Consider the following 26,850-nt stretch of genomic DNA (forward strand, 5'->3'; position numbering starts at 1 on the left):
GATACATCAGATTTTTGTGATCAGTCAAGACCACCACACGATGTTAGCACCCTCGAGCCAATGACGCCACTCCTCAAATGCCCATTTCATGGCCAACAACTCCCGATTGCCCACATCATAATTTCGCTCGGCAGGCGAAAACTTCCTAGAGAAAAAGGCACAAGGTTTCATAACAGAGCAACCAGGGCCTCTCTGCGACAAAACGGCCCCTGCCCCAATCTCCGAAGCATCCACCTCAACCTGAAAGGGAAGTGAGACGTCAGGCTGGCACAAAACAGGCGCCGAAGTAAACCGGCGTTTCAACTCCTGGAAAGCCTCCACGGCAGCAGGAGCCCAGTTAGCTACATCGGAGCCCTTCTTGGTCATATCCGTCAAAGGTTTCACAACGCTAGAAAAATTAGCGATAAAACGACGGTAGAAGTTAGCGAAGCCCAAGAACTTCTGAAGACTCTTAACTGACGAGGGCTGAGTCCAATCAAGAATAGCTCGGACCTTGACTGGGTCCATCTCCACAGCAGAAGGGGAAAAAATGAACCCCAAAAAGGGAACCTTCTGTACACCAAAGAGACACTTTGAGCCCTTGACAAACAAAGAATTTTCACGCAAAATTTTAAAGACCAACCTGACCTGCTCCACATGCGAATCCCAATTATCAGAAAAAACCAAAATATCATCCAGATAAACAATCAAAAATTTATCCAGATACTTCCGGAAAATGTCATGCATAAAGGACTGAAAAACTGAAGGCGCATTGGAGAGCCCAAAAGGCATCACCAAGTACTCAAAATGACCTTCGGGCGTATTGAATGCGGTTTTCCATTCATCACCTTGCTTAATGCGCACAAGGTTGTACGCACCACGAAGGTCTATCTTGGTGAACCACTTGGCACCCTTAATCCGGGCAAACAAGTCAGACAACAGCGGTAAAGGATACTGAAATTTGACAGTGATCTTATTTAAAAGCCAATAATCAATACAAGGTCTCAAAGATCCGTCCTTTTTTGCCACAAAAAAGAATCCCGCACCAAGAGGGGAAGAAGACGGACGAATATGTCCTTTCTCCAGAGACTCCTTGATATATGAACGCATAGCGGTATGTTCAGGTACCGACAGATTAAACAGTCTTCCCTTAGGAAATTTACTGCCTGGGATCAAATCTATAGCACAGTCACAGTCCCTATGAGGAGGCAGTGCACTGGACTCAGACTCACTGAAGACATCCTGATAATCAGACAAATACTCCGGAACTTCCGAAGGCGTAGAAGAAGCAATAGACACAGGCAGGGAATCCCCATGAATACCACGACAGCCCCAACTTGAGACTGACATAGCCTTCCAGTCCAGGACTGGATTATGGGTCTGTAACCATGGCAGCCCTAAAACAACCAAATCATGCATTTTATGTAAAACCAGGAAACGTATCACCTCGCGGTGTTCAGGATTCATGCACATGGTAACCTGTGTCCAATACTGCGGTTTATTTGCTGCCAATGGTGTAGCATCAATACCCCTAAGAGGAATAGGATTTTCTAATGGTTCAAGAGAAAAACCACAGCGCTTAGCAAATGAGAGATCCATGAGACTCAGGGCAGCACCTGAATCTACAAACGCCATGACAGGATAAGATGACAGTGAGCAAATCAAAGTTACAGACAGAATAAATTTAGGTTGCAAATTACCAACGGTGACAGGACTAACAACCTTAGCTATACGTTTAGAGCATGCTGAGATAACATGTGTAGAATCACCACAGTAGTAGCACAAGCCATTCCGGCGTCTATGAATTTTCCGCTCATTTCTAGTCAGGATTCTATCACATTGCATTAAATCAGGTGTCTGTTCAGACAACACCATGAGGGAATTTGCGGTTTTGCGCTCCCGCAACCGCCGGTCAATTTGAATAGCCAGTGCCATAGTATCATTCAGACCTGTGGGAATGGGAAAACCCACCATAACATTCTTAATGGCTTCAGAAAGGCCATTTCTAAAATTAGCGGCCAGTGCACACTCGTTCCAATGTGTCAGCACGGACCATTTCCGAAATTTTTGGCAATACACTTCAGCCTCGTCCTGCCCCTGAGACATAGCCAGCAAGGCCTTTTCTGCCTGAATCTCAAGATTGGGTTCCTCATAAAGTAAACCGAGCGCCAGAAAAAACGCATCAAGATCAGCCAATGCCGGATCTCCTGGCGCCAACGAAAAAGCCCAATCCTGAGGGTCGCCCCGTAAGAACGAAATAACAATTTTTACTTGCTGAGCAGAATCTCCAGATGAACAGGGTCTCAGGGACAAAAACAATTTACAATTATTCACGAAATTCCTAAACTTAAACCTGTCTCCGGAAAACAGTTCAGGAATCGGTATTTTAGGTTCTGACCTAGGATTTCTGATAACATAGTCTTGTATGCCCTGCACACGAGTAGCCAGCTGGTCCACACTTGTAATCAAGGTCTGGACATTCATGTCTGCAGCAAGCATAGCCACTCTGAGGTAAAGGGGAAAAAGAAAAAAAAAAAAAAACTCAGAATCTTCTTTCTTATAATCCCTCTTCTGCAATGCATTAAACATTTAATACTGGCCTGGCAAACTGTTATGACCCCAATGGCGAGGGTCTCAGAGGAACGTGGAAGTCTGCAGAATACAAAAATCCAGCTCATAGGGCAGTGGTAACTGGGTTGACCATATATCTACTCCTAACGCCAACACTAGAAGTAGCCGGGGATCATTCCTACGTTGATTCTAGATGACACGCGCCAGCCGGAGAATCTAGCTACCCCTAGTAGAGGAAAACAAAGACCTTTCTTGCCTCCAGAGAAGGGGACCCCAAAGCTGGATAGAAGCCCCCCACAAATAATGACGGTGAGGTAAGAGGAAATGACAAACACAGAAATGAACCAGGTTTAGCACAGAGAGGCCCGCTTACTGATAGCAGAATAAAGAAAGGTAACTTATATGGTCAACAAAAACCCTATCAAAATCCACACTGGAAATTCAAGAACCCCCGAACCGTCTAACGGTCCGGGGGGAGAACACCAGCCCCCTAGAGCTTCCAGCAAAGGTCAGGATATAGATTTGGAACAAGCTGGACAAAAATACAAAACCAAAACAAATAGCAAAAAGCAAAAGGCAGACTTAGCTGATATAACTGGAACCAGGATCAGTAGACAAGAGCACAGCAGACTAGCTCTGATAACTACGTTGCCAGGCATTGAACTGAAGGTCCAGGGAGCTTATATAGCAACACCCCTAACTAACGACCCAGGTGCGGATAAAAGGAATGACAGAAAAACCAGAGTCAAAAAACTAGTAACCACTAGAGGGAGCAAAAAGCAAATTCACAACAGGCCCGCAGCATTGGAGAACCAAGTATATTGGAGGACGACCAGTTCTCCCTGTAGTGGTTGATGGAATCCCCTTGAATGCTTTGCTGGACACCGGTTCTCAGGTGACGACTATACCTTACGTGCTTTATAAACGGTATTGGGAGGACACTGATATTACTCGTGGCCCTGACGATGATTTCACCATAATAGCCAGTAATGGTCAGCCGTTGCCACAAGTGGGGTATAAGGAGGTCACCATCAAGTTGGGGCGGGTGGAATTGAAAGCCCAAGGGATTGTGATTGTTGATATTGATCGTCGAGAATGTAATCCCATGATGACTCTTGGTACTAATGTTATAGAAAATTGTCTTGCAGAAGTTATTGTTTTGTTGCAACAGGTGGCAGAAACCGCTGGCCACAGTGAGCAACGTGCCCTGCAGAAGGAAATCAGAGCTCTGATGCAGAGACAGCAGGTAGAGCTGACTGGTGGTGAGATTGGTCGTGTCACTGTGAGTGATTCAAACCCCATCGCGATACCCCCAAGGAGTGAAATGTTAATATGGTGTCGGGCAGCCATAGGCCTCAGGGGAAAGGACTACCAGGCCTTGGTAGAACCCGTATATTCAGACAGTAGGCCTACTATTCTGACAGCCCGGGGGGTGGTCGACGTTCGCCAGGGGAGAGTGCCCGTACGTGTCCTCAATTGTGGGGAGGAAGAGGTTCACCTCACCAAGTATGCCACGCTCGCCAAATTGTTCACTGTTAATAATAGTGTGATACAGACACCTGAACCCTTGGTCCCGTCAAACGTGGCGGAGGACAACGGTTCTGCAGAGCACTCGAAAGACTGGTGTCGGGAATTGCATGTGGGCACTGACTCTACCCCATCCCATCAAAAACAGGGGGCCTACAGGGTGGTACACGAGTACGAGCAGGTATTCAGCAAACACCCCTTAGGTTTTGGGCAGGAGAAAGGGATCCAACATCATATCCCCACGGGAGATCACTGACCCATAAAAGAGAGATATCGCCCTGTACCCCCAGCTCATTACCAGTGTGCCAAGGACATGTTGCGGGAAATGAAGGAGGCTGGGGTGGTGAGAGACAGCTGTAGCCCCTGGGCAGCTCCGTTAGTCCTTGTTAAAAAGAAAGATGGTACAATGAGGATGTGTGTTGATTACAGGCAGTTGAATCGCATTACACATAAGGACGCATACCCACTGCCCAGGATAGAGGAGTCTCTGGCTGCCTTAAAATCTGCTAACTACTTCTCTACCTTAGATCTCACCAGTGGGTACTGGCAGGTTCCTGTAGCGGAGGCGGACAAAGAGAAGACGGCCTTCACGACGCCAATGGGTCTCTGCGAATTCACTTACATGCCCTTCGGATTGTGCAATGCTCCCGGGACGTTCCAGAGGATGATGGAGTGCTGCCTGGGGCACATGAACTTCGAAACCATGCTGCTGTATTTGGATGATGTCATTGTCTTCTCTAAGACCTACGAAGACCATCTGAAGCACCTGGCCGAGGTGTTTGAAGCCCTGTCCAACTTTGGCTTAAAGGTGAAACCGTCCAAGTGTCATCTGCTGAAACCTAAAGTTCAGTACCTGGGCCATGTGGTGAGCGCTGAAGGAGTGGCCCCAGACCCCGACAAGGTCACGGTGATCAAGGACTGGCCAAAGCCCAGTGACCTCCACGAAGTCCGGCAGTTCCTCGGGCTGGTAGGCTATTACCGGAGGTTCATTAAGGACTTCACCAAGAAGGCCGCACCCTTGCAAAACCTGTTGGTAGGTCAACCAAAGAAGACCAAGGGGAAGAACACCCCCTTTGATTGGAACGAGGAGCTGGAGGGATCCTTCACTTGTTTGAAGTCGGCACTGACGGGAGAAGAGGTACTGGCTTACCCCGAATACGACCAACCGTTTGTGCTGTACACAGATGCCAGCAATGTGGGATTAGGAGCCGTGCTGTCCCAGGTCCAGAAAGGCAAAGAAAGGGTGATCGCTTACGCCAGCAGGAAACTCCGTCCCACGGAAAGGAACCCTGACAACTACAGTTCCTTTAAGCTGGAATTCCTTGCCATCGTCTGGGCAGTGACAGAGAGGTTCAAACACTACCTGGCCTCCGCGAAATTCACCGTCTTCACGGATAACAATCCGCTAACGCATCTGGATACTGCCAAACTCGGGGCCTTAGAACAGCGGTGGATGGCCCGGCTGTCCAACTACGATTTCACCATCAAGTACCGGGCAGGACACAAGAATGCCAATGCCGATGCCTTGTCCCGAATGCCCAATTTGCCAGAAACGGGAGAAGACCCGGAGGCACTTGAAGAGGTGGAGCTGCCTGCGTTCCATCGCCCCAAAGCCACTCAGAACTCTCATCATGTGAAGAACAGGCACAGGAACCAACCGGATACCACGCTGAATCCCCTGCCCCATCACGGGTGGGCGGAGACCCAGGATGGTGACCCCGCGGTCCGTCGGGTGAAAGAGCTCTTGACGCAGGCAGGGTTGCATCCCGGCCCAGATGATCCACAGGAAACCCAACAGCTGTGGAAGGGGAGAAGCAAACTGTTTATCCATGATGGCAAGCTGTGCAGGAGGAGCATCGACCCACGTACTCATGAATTGGTGTGGCAGATAGTGGTGCCAAGGCGAGATGCGCCCATGGTTCTGGGAGCCTACCACGATGGAGCCGGACACTTCGGATGGAGGAAGCTAGAGAGGCTACTCCGAGGGAGGTGCTATTGGATTGGCATGAAGAGAGCCATTGAGAAGTGGTGTCGGGAGTGCGGTCCATGCAGCCTACGCAGGAAGGACCGTGGCAGCCAACGGGCTCCCCTGCAGCCTATCATCACCAAACGGCCGCTCGAACTGGTCGCGCTGGATCATGTGAAGTTGACACCTAGCCGGTCAGGCTATATCTACGCTCTTACCATCGTAGATCACTACTCCAGATTTTTGGTGGTTGTACCTGTCAAGGATCTAACGGCCAGGACTGCCGCCAAGGCCTTCCAGCAGTACTTTTGTAGGCCCCATGGCTACCCGGAGAAGGTACTGACCGATCAGGGACCAGCATTCGAAGCAGAAGTGTTCCAAGAGTTCTGCCAACTGTACGGGTGTAAGAAGATCCGAACCACGCCGTACCATCCTCAAACCAATGGGATGTGCGAAAAGATGAACCAGGTGGTGATCGACTTATTGAAGACCTTGCCCGTAGAGGAACGGAACCTGTGGCCGACGAAGTTGCCTGATTTGGTGGATATCTACAATCACATCCCAGTAAATTCCACCAACTGTACTCCAGTGTACCTAATGAGGGGAAGGCCTAGCCAGTTACCCGTTGATCTGGACATGGGGGTCCTAGTCCCCGAAGATACCTCGCCGGATGCAGATTGGGATGCAGAAAGGCAGCGAAGGTACCGCAAAGTACAGGAGTGCGTGGAAAGAAGTCTCGCCCAGGCTAGGCAAAAACAAGAAAGGGACTACAACCAGCACGCTCCTGCGATTCCCCTGTCACCTGGTGAGCAAGTACTTAAACGAAAGAGGAGACTACACAAGCTCGATGACCAATGGGAAGCGGAACCGTATACCATCCTGCCATCCAATTTCGACAACACGAAGGTCTGTCTCATCAGCAAGGACAGAGGGGAGACCTCGACAGCGGTATCCAGGGATCACCTTAAGGTCTGCCCCGATAAGTTGAGAGAGAGGGACACGGCCCCAGGAATCTCCCCGCTGGTGGAAAAGGAGAAGATGATCCATACCGTCCTTGGTGACTTTCCCCAGTCCTGGACTCAGATAAATCAGGCCATCGTGGTACCTGTTCTAATGTTTCAACAGCCGGACCCACCAGAAACAATGGTGGTACCTGTTATGGTTCTCAATGGCAAGAGAACATAGCCCAGCAAACATAAGTACTAGCTCTTGGAAGGATGGAAACTAAACTGACCATGAACTAAACCTGCCGCACAACTAACAGTAGCCGGGTAGCGTTGCCTACGTTTTTATCCCTAGACGCCCAGCGCCGGCCGGAGGACTAACTAATCCTGGCAGAGGAAAATATAGTCCTGGCTCACCTCTAGAGAAATTTCCCCGATAGGCAGACAGAGGCCCCCACATATATTGGCGGTGATTTTAGATGAAATGACAAACGTAGAATGAAAATAGGTTTAGCAAAATTGAGGTCCGCTTACTAGATAGCAGGAAGACAGAAAGGGCACTTTCATGGTCAGCTGAAAACCCTATCAAAATACCATCCTGAAATTACTTTAAGACTCTAGTATTAACTCATAACATCAGAGTGGCAATTTCAGATCACAAGAGCTTTCCAGACACAGAAACGAAACTACAGCTGTGAACTGGAACAAAATGCAAAAACAAACGAGGACAAAGTCCAACTTAGCTGGGAGTTGTCTAGCAGCAGGAACATGCACAGAAAGGCTTCTGATTACAATGTTGACCGGCATGGAAGTGACAGAGGAGCAAGGTTAAATAGCGACTCCCACATCCTGATGGAAACAGGTGAACAGAGGGGATGATGCACACCAGTTCAATTCCACCAGTGGCCACCGGGGGAGCCCAAAATCCAATTTCACAACAGTACCCCCCCCTCAAGGAGGGGGCACCGAACCCTCACCAGAACCACCAGGGCGATCAGGATGAGCCCTATGAAAGGCACGGACCAGATCGGAGGCATGAACATCAGAGGCAGTCACCCAAGAATTATCCTCCTGACCGTATCCCTTCCATTTGACCAGATACTGGAGTTTCCGTCTGGAAACACGGGAGTCCAAGATTTTTTCCACAACGTACTCCAACTCGCCCTCAACCAACACCGGAGCAGGAGGCTCAACGGAAGGCACAACCGGTACCTCATACCTGCGCAACAATGACCGATGAAAAACATTATGAATAGAAAAAGATGCAGGGAGGTCCAAACGGAAGGACACAGGGTTAAGAATCTCCAATATCTTGTACGGGCCGATGAACCGAGGCTTAAACTTAGGAGAAGAAACCCTCATAGGGACAAAACGAGAAGACAACCACACCAAGTCCCCAACACAAAGCCGAGGACCAACCCGACGCCGGCGGTTGGCAAAAAGCTGAGTCTTCTCCTGGGACAACTTCAAATTGTCCACTACCTGCCCTCAAATCTGATGCAACCTCTCCACCACAGCATCCACTCCAGGACAATCCGAAGATTCCACCTGACCAGAAGAAAATCGAGGATGAAACCCCGAATTACAGAAAAAAGGAGACACCAAGGTGGCAGAGCTGGCCCGATTATTGAGGGCAAACTCCGCTAAAGGCAAAAAAGCAACCCAATCATCCTGATCTGCAGACACAAAACACCTCAAATATGTCTCCAAGGTCTGATTCGTCCGCTCGGTCTGGCCATTTGTCTGAGGATGGAAAGCAGACGAGAAAGACAAATATATGCCCATCCTAGCACAGAATGCTCGCCAAAATCTAGACACGAATTGGGTTCCTCTGTCAGAAACGATATTCTCCGGAATACCATGCAAACGGACCACATTTTGAAAAAACAGAGGAACCAACTCGGAAGAAGAAGGCAACTTAGGCAGGGGAACCAAATGGACCATCTTAGAGAAACGGTCACACACCACCCAGATGACAGACATCTTCTGAGAAACAGGAAGATCCGAAATAAAATCCATCGAGATGTGCGTCCAGGGCCTCTTCGGGATAGGCAAGGGCAACAACAATCCACTAGCCCGAGAACAACAAGGCTTGGCCCGAGCACAAACGTCACAAGACTGCACAAAGCCTCGCACATCTCGAGACAGGGAAGGCCACCAGAAGGACCTTGCCACCAAATCCCTGGTACCAAAGATTCCAGGATGACCTGTCAACGCAGAAGAATGAACCTCAGAAATGACTTTACTGGTCCAATCATCAGGAACAAACAGTCTACCAGGTGGGCAACGATCAGGTCTATCCGCCTGAAACTCCTGCAAGGCCCGCCGCAGGTCTGGAGAAACGGCAGACAATATCACTCCATCCTTAAGGATACCTGTAGGTTCAGAGTTACCAGGGGAGTCAGGCTCAAAACTCCTAGAAAGGGCATCCGCCTTAACATTCTTAGAACCCGGCAGGTAGGACACCACAAAATTAAACCGAGAGAAAAACAACGACCAGCGCGCCTGTCTAGGATTCAGGCGTCTGGCGGACTCAAGATAAATTAGATTTTTGTGGTCAGTCAATACCACCACCTGATGTCTAGCCCCCTCAAGCCAATGACGCCACTCCTCAAAAGCCCACTTCATGGCCAAAAGCTCCCGATTCCCAACATCATAATTCCGCTCGGCGGGCGAAAATTTACGCGAGAAAAAGGCACAAGGTCTCATCACGGAACAATCGGAACTTCTCTGCGACAAAACTGCCCCAGCTCCGATTTCAGAAGCGTCGACCTCAACCTGAAAAGGAAGAGCAACATCAGGCTGACGCAACACAGGGGCGGAAGAAAAGCGGCGCTTAAGCTCCCGAAAGGCCTCCACAGCAGCAGGGGACCAATCAGCAACATCAGCACCCTTCTTAGTCAAATCAGTCAATGGTTTAACAACATCAGAAAAACCAGCAATAAATCGACGATAAAAGTTAGCAAAGCCCAAAAATTTCTGAAGACTCTTAAGAGAAGAGGGTTGCGTCCAATCACAAATAGCCTGAACCTTGACAGGATCCATCTCGATGGAAGAGGGGGAAAAAATATATCCCAAAAAGGAAATCTTTTGAACCCCAAAAACGCACTTAGAACCCTTCACACACAAGGAATTAGACCGCAAAACCTGAAAAACCCTCCTGACCTGCTGGACATGAGAGTCCCAGTCATCCGAAAAAATCAAAATATCATCCAGATACACAATCATAAATTTATCCAAATAATCACGGAAAATGTCATGCATAAAGGACTGAAAGACTGAAGGGGCATTTGAAAGACCAAAAGGCATCACCAAATACTCAAAGTGGCCCTCGGGCGTATTAAATGCGGTCTTCCACTCATCCCCCTGCTTAATTCGCACCAAATTATACGCCCCACGGAGATCTATCTTAGAGAACCACTTGGCCCCCTTTATGCGAGCAAACAAATCAGTCAGCAGTGGCAACGGATATTGATATTTAACCGTGATTTTATTCAAAAGCCGATAATCAATACACGGTCTCAAAGAGCCATCTTTCTTAGCCACAAAGAAAAAACCGGCTCCTAAGGGAGATGACGAAGGACGAATATGTCCCTTTTCCAAGGACTCCTTTATATATTCTCGCATAGCAGCATGTTCAGGCACAGACAGATTAAATAAACGACCCTTAGGGTATTTACTACCCGGAATCAAATCTATGGCACAATCGCACTCCCGGTGCGGAGGTAATGAACCAAGCTTAGGTTCTTCAAAAACGTCACGATATTCAGTCAAGAATTCAGGAATCTCAGAGGGAATAGATGATGAAATGGAAACCACAGGTACGTCCCCATGCGTCCCCTTACATCCCCAGCTTAACACAGACATAGCTTTCCAGTCAAGGACTGGGTTATGAGATTGCAGCCATGGCAATCCAAGCACCAACACATCATGTAGGTTATACAGCACAAGAAAGCGAATAATCTCCTGATGATCCGGATTAATCCGCATAGTTACTTGTGTCCAGTATTGTGGTTTATTACTAGCCAATGGGGTGGAGTCAATCCCCTTCAGGGGTATAGGAGTTTCAAGAGGCTCCAAATCATACCCACAGCGTTTGGCAAAGGACCAATCCATAAGACTCAAAGCGGCGCCAGAGTCGACATAGGCATCCGCGGTAATAGATGATAAAGAACAAATCAGGGTCACAGATAGAATAAACTTAGACTGTAAAGTGCCAATTGAAACAGACTTATCAAGCTTCTTAGTACGCTTAGAGCATGCTGATATAACATGAGTTGAATCACCGCAATAGAAGCACAACCCATTTTTTCGTCTTAAATTCTGCCGTTCACTTCTGGACAGAATTCTATCACATTGCATATTCTCTGGCGTCTTCTCAGTAGACACCGCCAAATGGTGCACAGGTTTGCGCTCCCGCAGACGCCTATCGATCTGGATAGCCATTGTCATGGACTCATTCAGACCCGCAGGCACAGGGAACCCCACCATAACATCCTTAATGGCATCAGAGAGACCCTCTCTGAAATTCGCCGCCAGGGCGCACTCATTCCACTGAGTAAGCACAGCCCATTTACGGAATTTCTGGCAGTATATTTCAGCTTCGTCTTACCCCTGAGATAGGGACATCAAGGCCTTTTCCGCCTGAAGCTCTAACTGAGGTTCCTCATAAAGCAACCCCAAGGCCAGAAAAAACGCATCCACATTGAGCAACGCAGGATCCCCTGGAGCCAATGCAAAAGCCCAATCCTGAGGGTCGCCCCGGAGCAAGGAAATCACAATCCTGACCTGCTGAGCAGGATCTCCAGCAGAGCGAGATTTCAGGGACAAAAACAACTTGCAATTATTTTTGAAATTTTGAAAGCAAGATCTATTCCCCGAGAAAAATTCAGGCAAAGGAATTCTAGGTTCAGATATAGGAACATGAACAACAAAATCTTGTAAATTTTGAACTTTCGTGGTGAGATTATTCAAACCTGCAGCTAAACTCTGAATATCCATTTTAAACAGGTGAACACAGAGCCATTCCAGGATTAGAAGGAGAGAGAGAGAGAGAAAGGCTGCAATATAGGCAGACTTGCAAGAGATTCAATTACAAGCACACTCAGAACTGAAGGGAAGGGAAAAAAAAAAAAAATCTTCAGCAGACTTCTCTTTTCTCTCCTTTCTCTGTCAATTAATTTAACCCTTTTGGGCCGGTCAAACTGTTATGGTTCTCAATGGCAAGAGAACATAGCCCAGCAAACATAAGTACTAGCTCTTGGAAGGATGGCAACTAAACTGACCATGAACTAAACCTGCCGCACAACTAACAGTAGCCGGGTAGCGTTGCCTACGTTTTTATCCCTAGACGCCCAGCGCCGGCCGGAGGACTAACTAATCCTGGCAGAGGAAAATATAGTCCTGGCTCACCTCTAGAGAAATTTCCCCGATAGGCAGACAGAGGCCCCCACATATATTGGCGGTGATTTTAGATGAAATGACAAACGTAGAATGAAAATAGGTTTAGCAAAATTGAGGTCCGCTTACTAGATAGCAGGAAGACAGAAAGGGCACTTTCATGGTCAGCTGAAAACCCTATCAAAATACCATCCTGAAATTACTTTAAGACTCTAGTATTAACTCATAACATCAGAGTGGCAATTTCAGATCACAAGAGCTTTCCAGACACAGAAACGAAACTACAGCTGTGAACTGGAACAAAATGCAAAAACAAACGAGGACAAAGTCCAACTTAGCTGGGAGTTGTCTAGCAGCAGGAACATGCACAGAAAGGCTTCTGATTACAATGTTGACCGGCATGGAAGTGACAGAGGAGCAAGGTTAAATAGCGACTCCCACATCCTGATGGAAACAGGTGAACAGAGGGGATGATGCACACCAGTTCAATTCCACCAGTGGCCACCGGGGGAGCCCAAAATCCAATTTCACAACAGGTACCAGATAATCCGGCCCCGCAACCTCAACAAGCCTTACCTGAAGATGCCATGCCAACCGTTGAACCGGCAAATCCTCCCTCTGCTGGCGGTGAATCTGCTGTACCCACTGTTGATAGCAGCAGCTCTGAGAACTCCAGCCTGCCAGTGCTACCCAGACTCACTAGAAGTGTAGCTAGAAGACAGTGCACTACACCAGCGGTAGCAAGCATAGTGGGCCCTGTTAGGCCAATAGCAACCCCTGCGCTGCGAAGGTCCACACGCAGCACTCAAAATCAAACTCCCCTCCGCTACAAAACTTGGAGGTATTAATAAGGGCTGCTATCTAGTTGAAAATGTTTGTGTGCATATCTTTTGTTACAGGTTTTAAAATGGACAATAGAGTAATGGACGGTGAATTGCTCAAAAACTTTCAAAAGGGGGACCCCTTTGTTTACCCGAGGCCCCCGCTGTTTCAACCACTGAACTGAGAGTCATAAACTGTGCATGACCTAACTTTCGCAACGTTCAAGAGTTCTCACCTCCCATAAAGGGAAGCACTGTTATGTTTAATTTTTTATGCTATTTCAAAATTTTGTGTGTTTTCTGTTAACATGTATTGTTGTTCTTGTTTTCCCAGTCTGGGAGTACTGGATTTAACCGGGGGGGAGTGCAGCGCCCCAGAGTCCTGGTCGTTGCAGTAATGTCGCTCTGCCACTAAGGAGAGTGATGTTACGTCTGATTGCACTAAAGGAGTTTCTCTGACCAGGTAACACTCACACTGCACTTCACACTCCGGCCACCAGGGGGGGTGGTTCTATCTAGTAGGCCACTCCTCACACTCTGGTAAAACTGGGGGTTGGACAGGAAGAGGGAGAGAGAAGTAACTGGGAAGAGCTAGTGAGAGGACCTGTCAGGGATGGGATCCTGGCAGACTCCTAAGAGCAGAACTAACCAGTGAACAACGGGAATACAGTAAAGAGGAATTAGGACCAGAAGGAGTCGTGCTGTTAGACCGAGGCAACATCCTTCTGAGGCGCAAACAGTCGGTGGCCGGAACGCCGAGCAAGTAAGAGACTCTAAGTACTACTGCAAACCACGGCCGGACAGCCAATTGTAGGTTGGCTGTCTCACACAAATCACCTAAGCAGACAACGGAGGCAGCTGTGGGAGAGGGGCGACTCTAGGGTCCCGGAAGAACTCCAGGCCTACCCCGTCATACGGGTGCGTCCTACCATATCATCTGGGGGACGGAGAGAACGAACATCAGAGACAGACAGACTCAGTTGTGAGGACTATCCCGGGAGCTCAGCAGGGAAGGACTACAACACACAGCGCTAGAAGGTAGACACTGATTCCCACCTGTAAAGAGAACTCCTGATGTGCCTTTGGACCGGCCGGTCTCTGACAGCCCTGTTGACAGCGCTCTGGACTGAGGATTCTAAAACCTTCAGTAAAGAGGTAAAGAGACTGCAACCTGGTGTCCTCGTTATTTACTACGACCTACACTGCACCGCAATATCACCACCATTTACCACCACCTTTCACTGGACGCCCCTCAGCAGGGTCACGGACCGGGTCTAGCCACCGTGACAACCCCAGAACAGAGACTCAGAGGCCCGGTACCAGGTACCCCTCAGCCCTGCGGCAGTGGGGGCGCTCCAGTTACATAATATGATGTAAAGGTGTTAAAAGTTTGTTTTCTCTGAAACACTACAGCCCTTGGTTCAAGCAGCATGTATCAGCTGCCAGGTTCCCTCTTAAAGGGCCACTGTCACCCCCCTCCAGCCGTTATAAACTAAAAGAGCCACCTTGTGCAGCAGTAATGCTGCATTCTAACAAGGTGGCTCTTTTAGTTTTTGGTTCAAGTATTCCCAAAATAAAGCGTTTTGAACTTATCCAAAATACCTGTCTCTAGCCAGGGAGGCGGGTCCTCACTCCCCAGCTTGAACCGCTACTCTGCCGTCACTCCAATCCTCAGGGGCTTTCGGCGCCGCCCCCTCCGCGCTTTTTTCTCTTCAAAACCGGCGCCTGCGCTGTGTTTCAGCTCTGGCCGTGTGACGTCCCAGCCAGGCTTGCAGACTGCGCCTGTGCGGGCATTGCGGCCACCCACCTTGGGAATCCCAGCCCCGCAGTGTGTTATGCATTATGCACAGTGCAGAGCTAGGATTCCTGGGCATGCGCACTGCGTGTCTCAGACGCTCCCCCAGGTCCCCCGCCTTACAGCCCCGCACTGTGCATAATGAATAACACACTGCGGGGCTGGGATTCCCAAGGTGGGTGGCCGCAATGCCCGCACAGGCGCAGTCTGCAAGCCTGGCTGGGACGTCACACGGCCAGAGCTGAAACACAGCGCAGGCGCCGTTTTTTAAGAGAAAAAAGCTCAGAGGGGGTGGCGCCGAAAGCCCCTGAAGATTGGAGTGACGGCAGAGTAGCGGTTCAAGCTGGGGAGTGAGGACCCGCCTCCCTGGCTAAAGACAGGTATTTTGGATAAGTTTCAAAACGCTTTATTTTGGGAATACTTGAACCAAAAACTAAAAGAGCCCCCTTGTTAGAATGCAGCATTACTGCTGCACAAGGTGGCTCTTTTAGTTTATAACGGCTGGGGGGGGGGGGGGGGTGACAGTGGCCCTTTAATACTACATGGTGTCCATTGTGCTCAACAGGTTGTATGAGTAATGCAAAACAGTCCAGGCCTACCAGAGCAGAGAAACTCTTTGTAGCCACTCTCCCTACCTGCATACTAAAAGCATTACAGGACAACCTCTTATGAATGTCTCCAAGTTGCTGCATACAATAAAAATAAATTTAACAGCCACTGATTGATTGCAGTGCTCATGTAACATTATGCATGTCACCAGATGGCTGGGGATTACAGGGCTCTGAGGAGTGACGTCAGTATGCATTTTTATTTTAGCCCCTATCCGACACTGGGCGTAATAGTACGCTGATGCCGTACTTCCCCTTTCCGGGCACATGATAGCTGATCTATACAGTTGACATGTGCCTGCAACAGCCGTGGTTGGAATCGCGATCCACCAACTGCTGTTAACTAGTCAAATGCCGCTATCAATCTCTGACAGCGGCATTTAACTCGCGTTTACCGGAAGCGATTTGCTAATCCTGCCCATCGGTGACCCCGTCACATGATCGCAAGTCAACGATGCGTTGGCATGACAACCAGAGGTCTTCAGCAGATCTCTATGGCTGTCATTGCCAGATTGCTATGAGTGCCACCCCGTAGTCGATGCTCATAGCAAGGGAGCATTTCTGCTACATGCAGGCGATCTGATCATTGCCTGTGTAGCAGAGGAGATCAAAGTACTGCAGCTTCTAGTCTTCTATGGAGATTATTCAAGCATGCAAAAAGTAAAAAAAAAAACCTGTTTAAAAAATATTAAAAAATAAAAAATATATAAAAGTTCAAATCACCCCCTTCGCCCCATTCAAAAAAAAAAAAAAAAAAAATCAAATATAAACATTTGGTAACACCGTGTTTAGAATCGCCCGATCAATATAAAAAAAGAATTAACCCAATCACTAAACAGCATAGCGAGGAAAAAAATTAAAAACGTCAGACTTAAAAATTTTTGTTCACCACTAGATTACAATAAAATTCAGTAACAGGCGATCAAAAGTTTGTATCTACACCCAAACTATATAAATAAAAACGTCAGCTCAGCATGCAAAAACGGTAATTAGACCTACCGGTAAATTGTATTTCCAGGAATCCATCCTGACAGCACCATTGGAGGTCTTCTTACCCTCAGTGGGACAGGAATAACAAGCGGTTAAAGGGAACCTGTCATCCTCCCAGGCGTTTGTAACTAAATGAGCCATCTTGTGCAGTACTAATGCTGCATTCTGACAAGGTGGCTCTTTTAGTTATTGTTTGTTGCACTGCAGAAATAATTGCTTTTGAATTTGGTCCCTCATACCTGTGAAATCGCCAGGGAGGCAGGTCTTTCCCCCCTCATCCAGACACAACACAGCCGTCACTCTGCGAGAAGGGCGCTGCCTCCACTGACATCACTTGATGTCTTGTTTACTGCGCCAGCGTGCACGCGCGGGATCTCGGGCCACGCGTGCATGCAGGCGCAGTAAACAAGACATCAAGTGATGTCAGTTGTCGGGCAGCGCGAACTGCGCAAGGCAGAATATGACCGCGCAGGCGCCTGGACAACTGAATAATGCCGAGGAGGCGGCGCCCTTCTCGCAGAGTAACGGCTGTGTTGTGTCTGGATGAGAGGGGCAAGACCTGCCTCCCTGGCGATTTCACAGGTATGAGGGACCAAATTCAAAAGCGATTATTTCTGCAGTGCAACGAACAATAACTAAAAGAGCCACCTTGTCAGAATGCAGCATTAGTGCTGCACAAGATGGCTCTTTTAGTTACAAACGCCTGGGGGAGGGGGGGGTGACAGGTTCCCTTTAAAAGGACCCTCCCCTTATCATCAACCAGTGATTTTCCAAAGTACTACATCTGGATGGATGCAAAAAAGAGTTTATTAACAATTCTTACACCAATGTTACTGTACATCACACCAGTATACAACAACAAATTCTGCAGTGGGGAGGGAACTACTAGTGCTGTCAGGATGGATTCCTGGAAAAACAATTACCCGTAGGTCTAATTACTGCTTTCCAGTTCACCACCTGACAGCACCATTGGAGAAGTACAAAAGGATGGTAATCTTAAGGTGGGACTACTGCATGTAATACCTTCCTGCCAAAGGCTAATTGTTCTGAAACAACGTCTAGCTTATAATGTCTAGCAAAAGTACTAAGACTGGTCCAAGTTGCGGCCCTACAGATCTGTTCTGTTGAGGCCCCCCTTTTTGCCCATGACGTAGCCATAGCTCAGGTTGACTGGGCTCTAAGAATGTTTGGGGGATCCTTCCCCTGAGCTCTATATGCTAAATCTATTGTAGCCTTTATCCACCTTGCGATGGTTGCCTTTGCTGATTTACAGCCTCTATTTGGCCTCCCCACACTGTATAAATAGATTTTTGTCTCATCTCCAACTCTCCATTGCCTTTAGATATTTTAGAACCGTCTCCCTAACATCTAAATTATGAAAGACCCCATCCTTTGGGGTTCTAGGGTGTTGGCAGAACGAGGGAAGGATTACTTCTTGGTTCATATTTGTGGATGAATCCACTTTGGGGAGAAAAGCTGGGTCAAATCTTAAGACTTTTCTGTCGTCAAAAATCTGTAGGTATGGATCCTGTATGGATAGGGCCTGCATCTCCCCCAATCTTTTAGCCAAAGTGATGGCCACAAGAAAAGCTGTTTAAAAAAATTTAAAAGAGAGCTTGGCTATATCCATGTCCTCTGATAAGAGATACGGGCAATTACACAGGGAATTAAGGACCGAGTTAAGGTCCCAAGGTGCAGATTACTTCCTCACAAGGGGTCTCATTCTTTGTGTGGCTCTAGAGAACCTCACAATCCAGGGATGTGAGGCTAAAGAAAGGTCAAGGAAGACACTAAGGGCCGCAATCTGCACTTTTTAAGTACTAGGCCGAAGGCCTTTTTTAAAACCTAACTGGAGGAAGTTGAGGATCTTGGGGATGTCCGGACTTGTAGTGTCTACTGGAACTTATCCTGAAAAGGAACAAAATCGTCTCCAGATCTTATTGTAGATCGCCGAGGTCACTGGCTTTCTGCTTGCTTGGAGCGTGGTGATCACATCTTCTGACAGGCCTCTGGATCTCAGGGTCTGGCATTCAGTATCGAAGCAGATAGTTGGAGTGAGTCTCGATTGTTGTGGAACAACGGACCTTGGTACAACAGGTCCTGCCTCTTCGGTAAAAGAATTAGGTTGGGGCTAGGATTACGTTTACAGTTTGGTTAGGGGTGTGTCAGGGTTAGGGTTGGGATTAGGGTTAAACTTGTGTTAGGGTTAGTGGTGCGGTTAGGGTTGGGATTAGGGGTGTGTAGGGGTTAGGGTTGGAGTTAGAGTTGGAGTTAGAATTAGGGGGTTTCCACTGTTTAAGCACATCAGGGGCTCTGCAAACGCAACATGACGTCCAATCTCCATTCCATCCAATTCTGCATTGAAAAAGTAAAACGGTGCTCCTTCCCTTCCGAGCCCTGCCGTGCGCCCAAACAGTGGTTTATCCCCACATATAGGGTATCAGCGTACTCAGGACAAATTGGACAACTTTTGCGGTCCAATTTCTCCTGTTACCTTGGGAAAATAAAAATTGGGGGGCTAAAAAAATAATTTTTGTGGGAAAAAATGATTTTTTTTATTTTCACGGCTCTGCGTTATAAACTGTGGTGAAACACTTGGGGGTTCAAAGTTCTCACAACACATCTAGATAAGTTCCTTGAGGGGTCTAGTTTCCAATATGGGGTCACTTGTGGGGGGTTTCTACTGTTTAGGTACATCAGGGGCTCTGCAAATGCAACATGACGCCCGCAGAATATTCCATCAAAGTCTGCATTCCAAAACAGCGCTCCTTCCCTTCCGAGCTCTGCCATGTGCCCAAATGGTGGTTCCCCCCACCCAACATATGGGGTATCAGTGTACTCAGGACAATTTGCACAACAACTTTTAGGGTCCAATTTCTCCAGATACCCTTGGGAAAATACAAAATTGGGGGCTAAAAGATCATTTTTGTGTAAAAAAAAAACAAACGATTTTTTAATTTTCATAGCTCTACATTATAAACTTTAGTGAAACAATTGGGGGTTCAAAGTGCACACCACACATCTAGATAAGTTCCTTAGGTGGTCTAGTTTCCAAAATGGTGTCACGTGTGGGGGGTTTCAATGTTTAGGCACATCAGGGGCTCTCCAAATGCAACATGGCGTCTGATCTCAATTCCAGCTAATTCTGCGTTGAAAAGTCAAATGGCGCTCCTTCCCTTCCGAGCTCTGCCATGCGCCCAAACAGTGGTTTACCCCCACATATCAGGTATCGGCGTACTCAGGACAAATTGTACAACAACTTTTGGGGTCCAATTTCTTCTGTAACTCTTGGCAAAATAAAAGAAATAGGATCTGAAGTAATTTTTTTGTGAAAAAAAGTTAAATGATCATTTTTTTTTTAAACATTCCAAAAATTCCTGTGAAGCACCTGAAGGGTTAATAAACTTCTTAAACATGTTTTTGAGCACCTTGAGGGGTGCAGTTTTTAGAATGGTGTTACGTTTTGGTATTTTCTATTACATAGACCCCTCAAAGTGACTTTAAATGTGATGTGGTCCCTAAAAAAATAAATAAATTAAAAAAATGGGGTTGTAAAATTGAGACATCGCTGATCAACTTTTAACCCTTATAACTCCCTAACAAAAAAAAATTTTGGTTCCAAAATTGTGGTGATGTAAAGTAGACATGTGGGAAATTTTACTTATTAAGTATTTTATTTAAAATATCTCTTATTTAAGGGCATAAAAATTTAAATTTAGAAAATTGCAAAATTTTCAACATTTTCGCCAAATTACCGGTTTTTTTTCACAAATAAAAGCAAGTAATAATCAAGTAAATTGTACCACTATCATGAAGTACAATATGTCACGAGAAAACAGTGTCAGAATCACCGGGATCCGTTGAAGCATTCCAGAGTTATAACCTCATAAAGGGACAGTGGTCAGAAATGTAAAAATTGGCCCGGTCATTAACGTGCAAACCACCCTTGGGGGTAAAGGGTTAAATAAAAAAAGAACCTAGACATCTTTGGTGTCTACGAACTCGTAATGATCTGGAAAATCATAATGGCAGGTCAGTTTTATCATTTAGTGAACATGGTAAAAAAAGAAAAAAAACTGCAGCACTTTTTTTTCTTTGCAATTTCACCGCACTTGCACTTTGTTTTCCCAGTACACGATATGTTAAAACCAATGGTGTAAATGCTGGAGATGCCTGGGGGCTGTGGGCTCATTGCCACATACAGTTAGGTCCATATATATATTTGGACAGAGACAACATTTTCCTAATTTTGGTTATAGACAATGAATTTTAAACAAAACAATTCAGATGCAGTTGAAGTTCAGACTTTCAGCTTTCATTTGAGGGTATCCACATTAAAATTGGATGAAGGGTTTAGGAGTTTCAGCTCCTTAACATGTGCCACCCTGTTTTTAAACGGACCAAAAGTAATTGGACAATTGACTCCAAGGCTATTTCATGGACACGTGTGAGCAATCCCTTCATTATGTCATTCTCAATTAAGCAGATAAAAGGCCTGGAGTTGATTTGAGGTGTGGTGCTTGCATTTGGAAGGTTTTGCTGTGAAGTAAACATGCGGTCAAAGGAGCTCTCCATGCAGGTGAAAGAAGCCATCCTTAAGCTGCGAAAACAGAAAAAACCCATCCGAGAAATTGCTACAATATTAAGAGTGGCAACATCTACAGTTTGGTACTTCCTGAGAAAGAAAGAAAGCACTGGAGAACTCATCAATGCAAAAAGACCTGGGCGCCCAAGGAAGACAACAGTGGTGGATGATCGCAGAATAATCTCCATGGTGAAGAGAAACCCCTTCACAACAGCCAACCAAGTGAACAACACTCTCCAGGAGGTCGGCGTATCAATATCCAAATCTACCATAAAGAGAAGACTGCATGAAAGTAAATGCAGAGGGTTCACTACACGGTGCAAGCCACTCATAAGCATCAAGAATAAAAAGTCTAGACTGGACTTTGCTAAAAAAAAAAAACATCTAAAAAAGTCAGCACCGTTCTGGAATAACATTCTTTGGACAGATGAAACCAAGATCAACCTCTACCAGAATGATGGAAAGAGAAAAGTATTGCGAAGGCGTGGTACAGCTCATGATCCAAAGCATACCATATCATCTGTAAAACACAGCGGAGGCAGTGTGATGGCTTGGGCATGAATGGCTGTCAATGGCACTGGGTCACTAGTGTTTATTTATTATGTGACACAGGACAGAAGCAGCCAAATGAATTCTGAGGTATTCAGAGCCATACTGTGTGCTCAGATCCAGCCAAATGCAGCCAAACTGATTGGTCGTCGTTTCATACTACAAATGGACAATGACCAAAAACAAAGTCAAAGCAACCCAGGAGTTTATTAAAGCAAAGAAGTGGAATATTCTTGAATGGCCAAATCAGTCACCTGATCTCAACCCAATTGAGCATGCATTTCACTTGTTAAAGACTAAACTTCAGACAGAAAGGCCCACAAACAAACAGCAACTGAAAACCACCTCAGTGAAGGCCTGGCAGAGCATCAAAAAGGAGGAAAGAGAGCATCTGGTGATGTCCATGAGTTCAAAACTTCAGGCAGTCATTGCCAACAAAGGGTTTTCAACCAAGTACTAAAAATGAACATTTTATTTAAAATTATTGAATCTGTCCAATTACTTTTGGTCCCTTTAAAAACAGGGTGGCACATGTTAAGAAGCTGAAACTCCTAGACCCTTCATCCAAATTTTATGTGGATACCCTCAAAAGCTGAAAGTCTGAACTTCAACTGCAGAGACACCATCACGTGTTTCTCAACGCAAGCAATGAATAGCCAGGCCTTTCTCCGGGAAGGAACAACCACGGGAAGGGCAGCATCCAATAAAGGAGAATATCCAATAAAGGAAGACCACCTATGCCAAGCATGGTATCCATCCACAAACAGCTGTTTCGGGGTTTTTGCCCCTCATCAGTGTGGAGTAGGAAACTGGCTATTAGGAGCAGTGCCTGGTGAAAGGCTATGAAGGAACAGATGAATGACCTCGGGGAGACCAAAACATCCAACACTGCGGAGACACCATCACGTGTTTCTCAACGCAGTGATCCAGAACACTGCCCCCATCCCTTATGGGAAATATGCAAATGCATGTAAAGTAAGCTGCGGAGACACCATCACGTGTTTCTCAACGCAAGCAATGAATAGCCAGGCCTTTCTCCGGGAAGGAACAACCACGGGAAGGGCAGCATCCAATAAAGGAGAATATCCAATAAAGGAAGACCACCTATGCCAAGCATGGTATCCATCCACAAACAGCTGTTTCGGGGTTATGCCGCTGTTTGTGGATGGATACCATGCTTGGCATAGGTGGTCTTCCTTTATTGGATATTCTCCTTTATTGGATGCTGCGCTTCCCGTGGTTGTTCCTTCCCGGAGAAAGGCCTGGCTGTTGTAACGCCCCCACTGCCGCAGGGCCGAGGGGTACCCGGTACCGGGCCTCTGAGTCTCTGCTCTGGGGTTGTCACGGTGGCTAGACCCGGTCCGTGACCCTGCTGAGGGGTGTACAATAATAGATGTGGATGGTGGTGGTGGTGCGGTGCAGTAAATAACGAGGACACCAGGTTGCAGTCTCTTTACCTCTTTACTGAAAGCTTCTGGGTCCTCAGTCCAGAATACGGTTAGCCGGGCTGCGCAAGTCCGGCCGGTCCAATGGCACATCCAGAGTTCCCTTCGCAGGTGGAAATCTGTGCCTTCCTTCTAGCGCTATGTGTTGTGGTCCTCCCCTGCTGTGCTTACGGGATAGTCCCCACAACTGTTGTGTCTGTTTCTCGTGTTCCCTCACAACTCGATTCTGATGTTCTTCTTAATCTCGTCCCTTCCGTATGACGGGAAGGCTTGGAGCTCTTCCGGGACCCTAGAGTCGCCCCTCTCCACAAGTTGCCCCCTATGTCTGCGTAGGTGATGTAGGTGAGACAGCCAGCCTATAGCTCTCTGTCCTGCCGTTGGTTTGAAGTAATGCCTAGAGCTCTGTACTTCCTTGGCGTTCCGGCCACCGGTTAGTTACGCCTCAGTAGGATGTTGCCTCGGTCTAACAGCACGACTCCTACTGGTATTTCTCCCTGTTGCGTTGATCTCGTTTCTCACTCAGCACAATAAATCTCGCTTCTTGTCCTTTCTTAGGGCACTGCCGCTATGAAGTGCAGGCGCGGTACCGTAGCTTTCTCTCTGATTGCCAGGCCTCTGTCAGGATCCCACCCCTGACAGGGACCCTACCGAATCTTCCCCTACAACACCCTCTGCCACAAGGTGTTGCCTGGTTCCAACCCAGTCAGCGTTCTTTCTAACTTCCTGCCTAACCCCCAGTTTTACCAGACTGTGAGGAGTGGCCTAATGAATAGCACCCTTAGCTCCCCCTGGAGGCCAGACTGTGAAATGTATTGGTGTCTGTGATACCTGGTCAGATGAACTCCTTCAGTGCCATCAGACGTACCATAGCCCCCCTTAGCGGCGGAGCCACAGTACTGCAACGACCAGGACTCTGAGGCGCTGCACTCCCCCCCGGTTAAATCCAGTACTCCTGGACTGGGAAGAAAACAACAATACATGTCAGCAAAAAGACATACAATTTTGAAAATGCAAGTACAAGTCAACTTTTTAACAGAGCTTCCCTTTATGGGAGGTGAGGACACTTGAACGTTACAAACGTGGTTAAATACTTTTTAAATAACTTTACTATAAATAACTTCTTTTACCCAACCGGGTATTCTACTAAGTGCAAAATTTCGAACATTAATCCAACTTTGCCTTTAAGGACGTACTCGCTAAATCCACTAAAGACCTTCTTATATCACATATAAGGCTAATTAACTTTTATGCATTCTCCTTCTTTAAATCTGCAGGACCGCCTGTCCTAACTGCTTCAGACCTACTGCCTCTCCTTTCTGTTACAGGACCGCTCCTTTCCGCCCGAGCCTACTGTCCTTCCACTACTATACACAGTATAGAACATATCATTTTTCTTTCAGTTTAGGATCACTGAGCCATCTCTATATGGCTCCTAGGAGGACTCACCACTAACCCCTACGGGTTCACTTTCTGTCCTCATTCTTCTATTAACATTATTGAACATCTCTTACAATCAACTAGTTGGTTACATTTAACTTTCACATATCAACATCATCAATACTTTCTTTTCAAGACATTATTGCCATTCAACCATCTTAAGGCAACACTGTTCATAAGTGCAAGATGTGAACATCCCCTTTAAGAGGGAACCAAGTCTCTATGAGGTAGTGCAACTTTTCAAGCTGCAAGTCCATATGCAGCAAGGACTCCAGTGCAGGTTCCGAGAACCGTATCTCCGCAAAGAGTCCGTCTTTTATGTAAAACCAGTAGAGAGCACCTTTAAGAAGGTGCAAACTATGTACAAGGAGTTTGTATCATGCATTGTTCATGATTCAGCAGTTCTTGATAACTGGTGCAAAAAGCAGAAAACAAACAAAAACAATAGGGATCCCGGGTCAACAAAGGGATCCCTTTAAGAATAACCCTAGACGGGTTTTAGCAGCAAAATAGCAGAGGAAAACAAGGAACTATTTACAGTCATTAAAGCATTTTTGCAGCGTGTTAAGATATTTACTTAAACCACTCAGGAGGCAGCACCGGCGGAGGCAACCCCCTAGGGTATTGCGCCCCGCCTGGTACTGCATAAGGGGACGTGTTGTCCCATCTGGGGGTCTGCGTACCCACTGTCTTCAGTTCTGGAGCAGCACGGGCACCATCCACCGGAAGAGGTGCCTCCTTGGCCACGAGGGTGGTGGAGGTGACAATGCTGCATGTCATGGTCTTGACCATAGTGCACGCGGGGGTGACCTCGGTGGTCCTGGTAATGACCATGGGCTGACCACAAGGGGGCACCTTTGCGACAGGGGTTAGCTTCACTGGCACCTTAATCGGGGGTATCACAGGGCTCTGCCTCTTGCAGACATTCAGGGCAAACCACCCCTTTTCCCCAAAGTGCCTGGTGTACGAGACTTCCTCCCCCGGGTAGAGATCCCGGTCCGGGTGGCCCTCTCTGAGATGCGACTCAACATCCCTTCGGTTTACAAACACCTCCGCATACAGGCCCGGCTCTTTAATGAAGCCCCAGCCTCCGCGGAGCTTGAAGGTGGTGATGATGCCCTGCCTGCGTGGGGCCTGGTGAGCGATGGGGTCCTTGCGGGCCCGGTCCTTGACCGCCAGGTCTTTCTGATGGTAGGCCTCCAGCCCGGCCTGGTACTCCTTTTCCTTCTCCTTCCACTGCTGTTCCAGCTGGGCCTGGTATTCCTCCCAGCTCAGGGCCTGCACCATCTCCCCTTCCTGTGTCTTCACCCCGGGGAATCCCATGAGGTTGGATCCTGGGTTCACCCAGCGGCAGACCGTGCGTTCCGCATGGGTCTCACACAGCAGGGTAGTTGGCGTCATCGGGGCTTTCAGGAGATGTTCCATGCCCGTGGCCTCCTCCCATGGTAACAGGCGCTGGCGTCTATGGGTCCCAGGGAGAGGGGGTGCCGCCACGGGGCCTACTAGTAAGCCCTCTGCTAGCTGGTCGGGGTCGGCGGACTCACCGGCCAATGCAGGCTTCTCCTCCGCGACGGGTTCCGCTGGCGGTGTCGGCGAGGGCCTCAGCAACAACTCCTGTAGCGGCACAGGACCCGATGCCAGAGGACTTCCTTCCAGCACTACCTGGTGCGGAGCTTGGGCCTTCATGCCCAGCTGAAGAAGTTGATGGATCAAATCTCCCATCTCAGCCGGCAAGAGATCAGCGCTGTCCGTGGAGAATCGGCTGCAGTATTCGTCCGGGTAGTTGGGGGAGACCTCTGCTTCCACCCCACATTCGGGTTCCGAGCTGCTGGCCATGGCGTCCTCCACGTGAGTCGCTTCCTGGTTCTTTTCCTGCTCTCTCCTTCGTGGGCGGTTTCGTTTTCGTTGTCTCCGCCCTCCATTGAGGATTAGGAGGCGGATCTCGGCTGCTGACGGACACGTCCTCACGGTGCAGAAATATTTAGACTGGGCGGCCATTGTCTTTCGCGCTCTCCAGCTTGTCTACGCCCACTCCACGCCCTTCTTCTTCTCCTGCGCTCTCCTCAGAGCTATAATGGCGGCGGATTTTGGCGGCAAGTGGCACAGCACAGTCTTTGCAATAAGTCACAGTCCAAGTATAATAAATCACAGTTCCAAGGCATACATGACCTGATTCTTCAGGCTTAAGTAGATCCTGTTCGTGACGCCAAGTTGTAACGCCCCCACTGCCGTA

The sequence above is a fragment of the Ranitomeya variabilis genome, chromosome 2 (genome assembly GCF_051348905.1).
Source record: "Ranitomeya variabilis isolate aRanVar5 chromosome 2, aRanVar5.hap1, whole genome shotgun sequence".
In the NCBI taxonomy this organism is placed as follows: domain Eukaryota; kingdom Metazoa; phylum Chordata; class Amphibia; order Anura; family Dendrobatidae; genus Ranitomeya; species Ranitomeya variabilis.